General features: G+C 49.0%; 1 long non-coding RNA gene across 1 annotated transcript; it reads right to left on the bottom strand.

Moving 5' to 3' along the window:
* Nucleotides 1-1,739: 1,739 nt before the first annotated feature.
* LOC111741139 lies at nucleotides 1,740-11,447 on the bottom strand. Its single transcript, XR_002780902.1, has 3 exons — nucleotides 8,877-11,447; nucleotides 2,733-3,071; nucleotides 1,740-2,287 (listed from the first exon to the last, which is right to left on the bottom strand). It is a non-coding gene; the product is annotated as an uncharacterized LOC111741139 (long non-coding RNA).
* Nucleotides 11,448-11,882: the final 435 nt, after the last annotated feature.

Raw genomic sequence — 11,882 nt, 5'->3', positions numbered from 1 at the left:
CAGCAACAAATTTCTACAAGTCGGGAGATTCAAAATAGCTCAAATTTGTCTTATACTTCTGGAAGCCAGTAGTCTGAAATGGTTTCACTGGGCCTGATCCAAGGTCTTGTCAGGGCCATGTTCTCCCAAGGCTGTAGGAGAGAATCTGTTTCCTTGCCTTTTCCAGCTTCTAGAGCTACGTCCTTTGGCTCATGGCCTCTTTCTTCATCTTCAAAGCCAGCAATGTAGCACCTTCCTTCTGTCGTCAGATTGCCTTCTTTTGTATAGAATCACCCTCTTTCTGTCTCTCTCTTTCTAAGAGTACTGGTGATCCATCTGGATAATCCAGGATAATCTACCCATCTCAAGATCCTTAATTTAATCGCATCTGCAAAATCCTTTTTGCCATGTAAGTTCACATCCACAGATTCCAGAGATTAGGACCTGGGTATCTTGGAGGGCGGGGGCATTATTCGGTTTATCGCAAGCAATGCATGCTTTTCAAAACTACATTAATTTAATCCCTATAGATTTACTCCAAGTCTTTGTTTTCGCATCTATAAAAAGCAGGGATAAAACCAAGTGTTCTTTACGATCCCCCCGTCTCTAATGCCTGTGGTTCAGTTCTCTCTTGATCAGCTGGAATGGTCAGCAAGTAGTTGCATCTAAAGCTGACTCTCTCCCTGCACAGGGAGGTCACGGGTGAGGGCAAGGCGTGAGGCCTTGGCAATTTGTCTCGTGAGTGACAAGTGATTGTAATGGAAGCTCTGGCTGGAGCACTTTTCTTGTTGGGTCTCTTTCATGAGTTTAGCACAGATGGAGAACTGAGGGAAGAACTTTTCTATCCTGAAAGCTCTTTGTCCGAGCTTTCTTATTAGTAGAGCTGTTAAGCAGAACCTCGTAAAGCAGTGAGTTCCCCATCACGAGAAGTTCTGAACAAACTCTAAGTGGCTAGAATTTCTCGCAGGAGGATCTGAGTAATGTTTAAAGCCTCACTGTCCAACATGGTCGGCACTAGGCACATGTGCTATTTGATGCTTTATACGTATTTCATATTTAAAAAACTTTAAAAGACTTTTAATTTGAAATGATGATAGATTTATAGGAAGTTATGAAAATAGTACAGAGAGGTTTCATGTACCCCTCACCCAGCTTCCTCCAATGATGACATTTTATATTACCGTAGCACAATATCAAAACCAGGAAATTGATGTCGGTATACTTGATGTGTACGGCGCTATGCCATTTTCTTGGTTGTGTAGATTTGTGTAACCACCACCACAATCAAGATACAGAACTATCGCATCACCACAAAGATCTCACATGCTGCCCTCTCACGGTCCCACCCCTCCACCTCATCCCCACTGTCTCTGACCTCTGGTAACCTCTAACTGCTTTTCTTTTTCATAATTCTATCATTTTGAGAATGTTGTATAAATAGAATCATACACGTGCACTATTTAAATTTGAAGTTGCATTCGTTCAAATTAAACCAAAAAGTTGCGTTCCTCAGTCGTCCCCGCCACACTTGTTCAGTAGCCACATCTGACTAGTGACAGCCCACTCTGGGCAGCATGGCTACACAATCGTTCTTCCGTTGAGGACAATTCTTTTGGAAAGTGCTGCTTTAGGGAATAAGACCAGAGCCATGGTCCACAAATGCCGATTCATAGACCAAACCACCCAAGAGTGTGATGAACTACAGGGTTCCGAGTGTATTATTTATTGCTACATAGTAAGTTATCCTGAAACACAGAGGCTTAAAGCAATCAGCCTTTATTATCTCACAAACTTTCTGTAGGCCAGGAGTCCAAGAGCGACTCGGTCGTGTTATTAGGCTCAAAGCCTCTCACGAATTTGCAGTGGACTGTTGGCCCAGGCTGCGATGACCTGGGGGCTCAGCTGGGGCAGGAGCACTGGCTGGCAGGTGGCTCATTTACATGGCTGGAAAGTGGGTGCTGCCTGTTGGAGTGACCAGTCATCTCCATTTGCCCAGGATTCAGAGGTTTTCTGGAATGCAGGACTTTCAGCGTGAAAACTGGGACTGTTCTAGACAAACGAAACAGTTGCTGGCAGGATGACTCTGTTCCTCCCGATAAGGCCTCTTCCAGGGATGCTCTTGTGTCCTTATGACCTGGCTGCCAGCTTCCCCCAGAGTGAGTGACCCACGGGAGAGCAGGGCCGATGCCACACTGCTGTGCTGACCTGCCTTGAAAGTTACATGGCATCACTTCTGGTGTATTTTTCATTAAAAGCAAGTTGCTGAATCTTCTGGTCCACAGTCAAGAGGAGGGGAGTCAGGATCCAGCTTTTGAAGGGAGGATTGGGAAAGAATTAGTGGACCTATTCTAAACTCTCCATGTTGGCTTACACCCGAGACGCTGATTGGGCAAAGGGGCGGGGCCCCAGAATCTATACTTTACCGAGGTTCCCTGATGCTCCCCGATGTGCAGTCAGGTTTGCCCAGCAGATTTCCAGGCCTCAAGATCCCTCCCCACCATGAGATGGTGGTCATCTCACCCATCTCAGTACACTCAGAGGAGGGAAGAGGGGAGGGCAACTCCAGGCCCGAGAAACTGGTGCGCTGAGTATAATTCCTGGAGCTCTATTAGATTACGTGGATGTTCCTTTTCACATAGAAATGAACAATTGAGGAACCATTTTAGATAATCCTCGCTACACTGAAACATTGGACCTTGTTACAAATGATCACCAAACTACGTAGTAACATGAACATGGGAGAAAAAACTTACTTGAGAGATGGTTGAAATGCTGTAACAACACATGGACCAGATCTGGAGATGGATTTATTATACAAAAAAGAACAGAGTTGTAGTGATGGTATGTGGGTGGGGAGAGGATTGTGAGTAATTTAAAAAAATGCATGTTACTGTTGGTTACATTGTCTTCTCTATAAAGGTGTCATTCCTCCTTTAGACCTTACTTACCTCGACTCTTATCTCTTCAGAGGGCTTTCCAATCTTCTTGGTTAAAGTTGGTCGCTTCTGTGTTATTTGGCATCTTAGCACCTCGTTTGGCTCCCGTGGCACTTGTCACGTTTGCAAATACATTGTTGTCTCTCCCTCTGAGCTCTGTGAACAAAGGCAGGGACAGTGTCTGCTCTTGTCCTCCGTGTCTCTCTCGGGTCGAGACATGCTTGCTGCTCGGGAACTGTTGAGGCATGAATGAGGTTAAGTCTGAGGGAAGGATGAGAGAGATGCTGCAGGTGAAGGAGACACTGGGAGGCCTCTCATGGCTAGTGGCGGGGTCAGGGGGAGGTCAGGGATCAGCCTAGTCCACTGGCCCCTGACCTGGTGATGTCTAGAACTTCACGGGCCATCGACTCTTGAGAATCTGATTAAATCAGCATTTCTCAACCTCAGCACTGTTGATCTTTTGGGCTAGATAATTTTTTTTTGCAGGAGCTGCCCTCGGTAAGATGTTTAGCAGCATTTCTGCCCTCTATCCAGTATTTGCCAGAAGCACATCCTTCCCTGTAGTCACAATTAAAAATATCTCCAGAAGTTACCACATGCCACCTGGGGGTTGCCCTAGGGTTGAATCAGGAAATCAGCCCAGCACCTTAGTGGGCCTGAAGGCTTTGCAGGAAGTTGAGCTGGGGATGTAAATGAGGGAGACTGATGCCTGTCACCAGCAGAAGCTCTCTTGAGAATTCATTTTTCAGTGTTTCTGGGTGACAGGCACAGAGTGTGCTGCCACTTGTTGGTGAAAGGTGGAAGTGCACCCATGGCCCAATGGGCCCTGGGCCCCAGTGAAGCAACTTTCCTAGCAGGTAGGCTGCAGTTGGGCTGTTGGTAAGGGCCTCTCCCATGGACCGGGCCAGGGAAGTACCAAACAAGGCCATCCAGGGCGTGCAGCATCCCAGAGAGTCAGCGGGAAGGGGTTCTCTTTCTATCATTTTGGTCCAATGTTTAATGATGTACTACTACTAGTTGAGAAAAATCAGGTCAACTGTATTTCCCTTTCCCTTTTTCCTACAGATGCCATGACCTCTCTTCCTCAGATGCCCTCTGATTTGGGGCTTGGCCCTCAAGGGTGTGTGTCGGAACAGGGACCCTGAGACTGGAGTGATGCCCAGCTTCTTGCTCCCCAACCACTCCCCTTGGCCAGCCTGGTGGGGATCCCAGAGGCAACCGTCTCCCCAAGGCTGGGCTTGGAGGAGAAGGCAGAAGGTTAGCACTTCCAAAGGTTAGACCCAGACTCGCCATCTTTCCTGACACCTGCCACTCCTCAGTGCTCCCAGCTCAGTGGGGACAGTGCCAGCCCTTGGTTATGTAGCCAGAAATATCTTCTCTATCACTGAGCCCTGCAGGTTCTATACTTCACACTCAATCTGTCTCACCCACTCTCCCCACCTCCGTGGCTGCTCTTACCATTGGCTGAGCTGTCCTACCTCCCAAGCCTGGGCCAGTGTAATGGCTCAGCTGGATGGTTCTTCTGTACCATGTGCTGTTTCCTGGGCTCACAGTTGTGGCCACATTCAGCTGAGAGCCAGGGCTGGAATGTTCTAGATGCACATATCTGGTACCTAAGCTGGCTGGGGGTAGGGGCGAGGGTGGGGAGGCAGTGGGGCCTTTCCCTCCAGAAGGGTAGTTGAACCTCTTATGCGAGGTGAGGGTGGGGGGATTGGGGCTACAGAAGATAGCGAATGGAAGCTACCTGGCTTCTAAGGTCTAGGCCCACAATTGGCATGGTATCTCTTTCACCATATCCTGCTGGTCAGAGGAAGCCCCAGGCCAGCTCAGTTCTAACAGAAAAAGAAGTAGACTCCACCTTTTGATGAGAGGAGTGGATGGGAGGAATCGGTCACCATCTTTGCAAATGACCTTCCATGCCCACCTCCCTGTGGTCAGATCCTCCATTAAATATCCACTTGCTCACTTGGTTCACCTCATTCATTTCTGCTCAGAAGTAACCTCCTTGGAGAAGCCTTCCCTGACTGCCCCCCCACCACTGCTCTCTACCCCAACCCTGCTTTAATTTTCTACAGGACACTTAGCAGCACTTGACATCATAGTCCATATTTATCTGCTGTCAGTCTTGTCCATGGGACAGTGAGCACCGAGAAGAGAGGGACTGTGTCTGTTTAGCTCACTCCTGAGTTCCCAACACCTAGAAGAGTGCTTGGCCCATGGTAGGAGCTCGATACATATTTGTTGAATGAATCAATGTTTCTAAGAAACTTTCTTCCATAGCACTTATCAAAGCTCATCATTCCATATTTATTTGTGTGATGATTTGAACAAAGCCTGTCTGCTCCACAGAGAAGGGATGGTATCTGTTTCCACCCACCATTATATTATATCCCCAGCTCTGAGTGCAGTGTCTGGAAATTAGCCATCTGCAATGGATATTGGCTGAATGAATGAACTCTGAGTGGGAAGGACAGGATGAAGGGCCACAAGTGAGGCCTCCTCCTATTGACTTATGCCTCATCGATACACAGGAGACGCTAGATCTTGGAGAAGAGGGGCGTAAATAAAATCTTCTGAATGAATTGATTTTCTCCAATCCCTCAGGGAGCTGGTGTTCAGAGCAGCCAAGCTCTGAATTTCTTTTTGTGAGGTTTTATGTAAAGTAATGGGATTTCTCTGAGCCTGCTCCCTGTGAAAAATGCAGGTGATGACCCCACCCTAGAAATATTAATGGAGAACCTTGAGGGGCAAGGCCCCACTGCCTGTACAGCCCCCCAGCCCTCCAGGGATTCCCATGTGTACCACGTTTTGAGAAACATCACCTTGCCATTCTGGGTTCTAAGTTTGGGTTTTCTTGAGCTGGTTTTAACTTTAGACCACCTTGTGATTCTTAAGACCTTGGTAGCTTTATTTATTTATTTCCCTCAGAGGACCTTGTAAACAAGCAGACTGTTCTATAATCCCTGGAAAATAGGCGTGTTTCCTTACTTTTTGGGGAGCCCGATGCTCAGGATCATGGAAAGGTCATGTGGTCCAATCCGCTGTGGTGGGGCAGGATCATGCTCAAACGCCAGGCAGGGAGGAAGCAAACTGGGTTCTCTCCTTCTTCAGGTTTACTGTGTATGGAATTATGAGGTTTGCGTTTGTGGCACAGGGAGGGAAGGGGTGGGGTCCCTGATGTGGGGGAGCCTTTGGCACAGTGGAGGGGAAGAGAGCACTTTCCCAGGGGTGAGGAGGAGCTGGGAAGCGTAAAGGAGGGATAAAGGGCCTAATCCTCTTACATAAGAGTGGTAGAAGAACCTGTTTTGTAATCTCAGGGCAGCAGGGGTGCTAAGTTTAGATTTTAACCTGAAACTTCTGAACTTTGAGAGGCAGCTGAGGCTGCTGCCTCCTTGGGCTGTGCTGACGCTGGCATCTAGGGCTGTGTCTGTAGCTCCACAGTCTCCGCCTGGGCAGCTGGCAGAGATGGTGGGTGTTAGAGGGAGGAGGGACCAAACAAGCTGTAGGAAAGCTATGGAATTTCCAGAGAAAACCCTGGTGGTCAGCTCCCCTCCCCCAAACTCTCTTCCATAGTAGGTCGTGGTGGGGGTGGGGGTGGGGGTGGGGGTGGTATGAGAAGCTGGGGTCAGGACAATGGCATGGACCCTTGGGCTCAATAGCCAGCCTGGGCTGCTGATTTGTGCTGTCTACCTGTCACTGCCTACATCAGAAAGAAAGTCCTTCCCACTAGCCAGGACAGAGGAGGAGGTGCTGGCGGTGGAGCCAGTGAGGAAGCAGCTACTCTCCAGCTTCGGGAAGGGGCCTTCGGAGGATGAGAATGAGCAGACCGTGTGGTCTCTGCTATGGCAGATGCCTAGTGTGATAGCAGACCTCAGTCAGCCAGGAGAAATCAGGATGAGTGAGTGTGTGTGTGTGTGTGTGTGTGTGTGTGTGTGTGTGTGTGTGTGGCGGGGTGGCTTTGGGGCAGTGCAGTATCAGAGGGAGTGCAGTCCATAAGACCACCCCCACTGCTAACGCCAACTGCAAGTTTGGGGGTCTCTATGACCACCTTAATTTGATAATTCACTGGCAGAACTCGCAGAATTCACTGAGGGTTGTTACACTCACGGTTATGGTTTATTACAGGAAAAGAGGGCAGATTAAAATCAGCCAAGAGATGCGATGCATGGAGCAGAGCCCTGGAGGGTTCCAAACGTGGAGCTTCCAGCTGTCCTCTCCCAGTGGAGTCACAGACAGCGTGAACTCCAGCCATGATGCGCGACAATACAAATGAGATATTGCCAACCAGGGAGGCTCACCGGAGTCTCAGTGTCTAGAGATTTCTTGGGGCTCTGTAGTCAACTGTCCACATAGCTGATATCAGCCTCCAGCCCCTCCAGCTGTTACTGTGTGACTCAAAACCCCCACCCTAAAATCACATTGTTAGTTTATCCAGTGTGGCCGGCCCTCACCCTAAATAAAGATACTCCTATCTGGCATGACATTGCAAGGGCTTAGAGATTACTATCCAGAAGCTGAGGGTAAAGGCCAGATCTCTCTTTGGGTGCGGTTCAATTTTTTTATTACCCAGGCAGATTAAACAATCCCTAGCCCACACCAGAGCTGTGCACACACTGAGAAAGACCATATGAAGCCATAACCAGGAAGAACATTCTCACCAAGAACCTGACCCTGACCTCAGACTTCCAGCCTCCAGAACTGAGAGAAATAAATGTTTGCTTTTTAAACCATTCAGTATATGGTATAGGGGCCTGAGTAAGACACCATTCTAACAAATCATTTATCATATTGTCTTCCATGTGTATTCATTTCCTATTTCTGTTATAACAAACTACCACAGACTTAGTGGCTTAAATTTATAATTTTACAGTTCTGGAGGTCAGAAGTCCAAAATCATTCCAACTGAGCTAAAATTAAGGTGTTAGCTGGGCTGGTTCCTTCTGGAGGTTCTGAGGGTAGAATCCTTTTCTTGCTTAAGAGGCTGCCAACATCACGTGGCTCGCGGCCTCTTCTTCCATCTTCAAAGCCAGCAGTGTAGCATCTTCCAATCTCTTTCTACCTCCCTCTCTCCCTCCCTCCCCAATTTCTGCTTCTGTTACATTGCCTTCTCTCGCTCTCACTGCCTTTCTCTGTGATTACATTGGGCCCCCTCGGACAATCCAGGTTAATCTCTCCTTCTCAAGATCCTTAACATAATCACATCTGTTAAATTCTCTTTGACATGTAAAGTAACATTTATAAGTGGGTGATTAGGGTGTGGATGTCTATGAGAAGTCATCATTCTGTCTACTAAAGTTTGTCTTCTTAGTTTTCAATGTTGTGGTTGCATTAATACTGAATATATGATTGCCCTAAATTAGCATTGTAACAGAAATATTTCCCCACAGGAAGTCTTTTTTTACAACCTTCTTTCCTTAAGGCTTTGAATCCATAGAGGGGATGTGCTTGAATCCGCTCAAGCTGGAAATCAGGCTGTATTCCATCCTGGGCTGCTTGCTATACACCTCCCTGAAGCTAGCATTCCTCACACTTGGGGTCATTGCCTTAGCGTAGGTTCCCAGGAACAGGTCAGAGGGAGTCAGTTTATGAGTCTATTACATTGCCTAATGGCTTTCCGGGACTCCATCAGTTTACACGACCTCTCCCAATCGACCTCAGTTGGCTTTCTTAAAAATTAAAAGCTCTCTCTTTTTATAGCAAAGTTATTATATCCTCATTAAGGAATGTTTGGGAAATATAGAAAGGGCCAAAGGAACAAAATCACTTAGTCCCATAAATTGCAACACAATTTTAACTAATACTTAATGCATTTCTTTCCAATATCTCATACAAACACACACACACACACACACACACACACACATTAAACATGGATAGATGTTGAAATTTCTTGGAACTATTTTAGATCTAGGGCACCTCATGTTTTTGGATCTGCAGGAGAAAATTTTTTATTACGCTTACCTTGGGATGGTTTCCATCCCGTTTCCCCAGGTGATTACTCTGATTACTGCTCTGTCACTCAAAACCTGGAGGCCTGGCCAGGTCCTTCCCTGGATGATGGGTGTCAGGGCACAATGGAGAGCCTGGTCTGAGATTCTTGACCACACATCCTCAGTCTCAACTCCTCCTACCTACCCTCTAGTCTGGAAAATGGTCAGAAAGGTTAGGTTTTATGACAGTTCAGCTTTACACTCCAATTCATGGATGCTGGTTACAAGTAGAATATTTTTTTCTTTAAAAATTTACATAAATTACATCTTTCGTTTCTATTTTCATAGACCTTATCTTCGAGTTCTGGTTCCTTGGCAAAGATAATATTAAGAAATCATGTTGAGGTACATCTGGTCCTGAAAAGAGAAGCATGGAAGTGTTTCAATATAGATTCTTGGTCAATAACTATATATTTATATGGTAGGAGGCCTGTGGCTGGAAGTTAGATATAATAAACTTGCCTAAAATGAAATATTTTACACCAGTCAACCATTCTAGTATTAAAAATAAAAGATAAATCTCATTTTCTCTGGATGTTGTACATCATTCTTCTTGAAGGAGGGAGCAGGACTGAATTAGCACCTGGAAGTGACCTATTCCCAAGTGGACTAAGCAATAATGGAATTTTCAGCTTAGACAGCTGGAGAGCACAGGACAGCCTGAGGCCTGGCTGGATCCAGATGATGTCCCCAGGACCTGGTGTCCATCTCTCTTTTTTGGGTTGGATTCACTTTTAAAAGTCTTTATTTCAATAGTCCAGGAAGTCTGACCACATCTCATTGGTCCATCCCTGTGGCCAGGAGAGTGCAGTGTTCTGATTGATCAGGCTGAGCCACAGGCCACCCCCAAGTATGGCCGTGGAGTCAGGGATGGAGTCAGCTCCATGGAGGCTTGTGGACTGAGAGAAGGCAAAGGGTCATTCCCCCAAGGAAAAACTGTTAGACCTGATTTGGGTTTCTTAGTTCAAATTTACAAGAGAGGACCTGATTGGCCAGTCTCAGGTCAGGTGCCCTCCCCCAGCCAGAGTGGGGGTGGGGCTGGGGTAGGGTCGGTAAGCGGGGTAGGGTCGGTAAGCTGGGTAGGACAAGCTGCCTTGGCTCAGCTATTCTCTCAGGACTGTGGTGGGGATTGGTTGACTGTAGGGTCTGGGTCCTTCCACGTACTCAGTTGATTTCTTTACTGTTTTCTGAGTGCTTACTTGTTATTCAATCCATTTTCAACTCACGACAACCCCCTAAGGTTGAAGCTGAGATGTTGGGCCTGTTGTGCATGGCTGCACAGTTAGTAAGTGACTCAAAGGGTGCTCAAGCGACTAATCTGAAATTGGTACCTAGGGGAGTCCCAGAAGGTAGGTGGGGCGTGGGGAACTCGCCTCAGGCTGAGGGTCCTGAAAGGGAGGCTGGCAGGGAGGTAGGTGCTGGGGTGAGGGAGCACCTTGGATATTTGGTCTCAGAATCACACTTGGGCTTTACTGACTCAGCGCGTGTCATCTGCTCCTAGATCTTGTGAGGTTTCAGAGTCCCATCTTCCCCAAAAGCCACTTGTGTCCCCGAGGTTGTCCTCCCAAACTCTGCCTCATTGTACTTGTGGGTGACTCAGGGGCTTTCGCTGCCCGGCCCTTTCCGAGTGGGCTGGGGCCTTGGTGTGCGGGATGGGGATGGCCAGGTTGGGAAGCTGAGATGTCGGGCCTGTTGTGCATGGTCGCACAGTTAGTAAGTGACTCAAAGTCCCCACAGCCGTGGAGCAGCTCATAGGACTGGGGAGAGTCCTAGCATCCGTCCTCCACTCTCCAAGGCCTCAAGGGGTTTAGGAGCAACTCGTCACATTTTCAACCAGACCAGAGCATCCTGCAGGCCCAGGGCACCCTGTCTGCACTCCCCGCTCCCATAAGCTCCCCTCTTTGTCAACGCCCCACCTCCACTGGAACACCAGTTGTCACTTTCCCATTTTAAGCTGCGACTCTTTCCAGCGGTCTGTCCTGACTGCCTCTTCGCATGGCCTCAGTTGCCTACTCCTTTAATTTGTGCCGCGGCTGGTTGTGAACCAAGCGTCCTGTGTCAGTCGTCCGGAGCCTCCTCTGCTCGGCGCGCTAGACGCCTCAAGTCTTGGAGAACATTGAAGGCAAAGGATGTGCAGAACTTTTATCCAGCCACGAATTCATTAATTCTTAAAGTCAGCTTGGGGTGGGCCTCATGCAGGATGCCATTGACACTCAGTGGTGGTGGAGACCCCAGTTTATGCCTGGCGGGGTGACTGCAGACACTTTAACCGAGCTCTGCGGGGAGGGAGAGCCCGGATGGACGCAGTTCCGCCGGCCGGAACCTGCGGCACCTCCTGCGCGCCTTGAGATCCAGCAGACGTTCTTGCAAAACGCATTTTGCTTTTTTCACTTCTCAAATGCTCCGAAAATGGCTGCTGGCAGCTTCGTTACCGGGGAAAGCTGCTAATCTGAAGTGCAAACTCGGCGCACAGGTGTTTTCCCGGCGCTTCGCCACCGCAAGGCTCCGTGAGCCGGGAGCAGCGTGAGCAAGGGTCGGTGGCGCCGGATACACTGTGTCGGGAGCCGAGGAGCAACAGTCGTGCCGGCTGCTTTGTATCCGCGCCGCCCGGGCGCCGGGTCCCCGAGCCGGGCCTGGGACTGTCCACAGCCAGGCCCGAGAGCCTGATTTAAAGTCCAGCGCGGGCTTTGCTGGGGAAGGGGGTCGGGGGTCATCTCGTCCACCCAAGCTAGATGCTGGTCCAGCGCCACTCGCCACATCAACTCCGGGGCGGAGCGGTTGTTTCCGGCGGCGAGGCGGAGCAGGAGGCCCAGGACCCCGCGTGTCTGCATTGGCGCAGGGGCTCCCCGGGCCACCGCTCAGCTAACAGGAGCACGCTCCCGCCCCGGAGGCTTCAACCCGGCGGGATTTCCAGCAGACTGGCTGGCTCTAGGGGCCGGCACGCGTGTCCCTGCGCACGCACACACGGGGCGCACGT

The sequence above is a fragment of the Pteropus vampyrus genome, unplaced genomic scaffold (genome assembly GCF_000151845.1).
Source record: "Pteropus vampyrus isolate Shadow unplaced genomic scaffold, Pvam_2.0 Scaffold74, whole genome shotgun sequence".
NCBI lineage: Eukaryota > Metazoa > Chordata > Mammalia > Chiroptera > Pteropodidae > Pteropus > Pteropus vampyrus.
The sequence above is the reverse complement of the archived record's forward strand: the minus strand, read 5'-3'. Positions and strand labels throughout refer to the sequence as shown.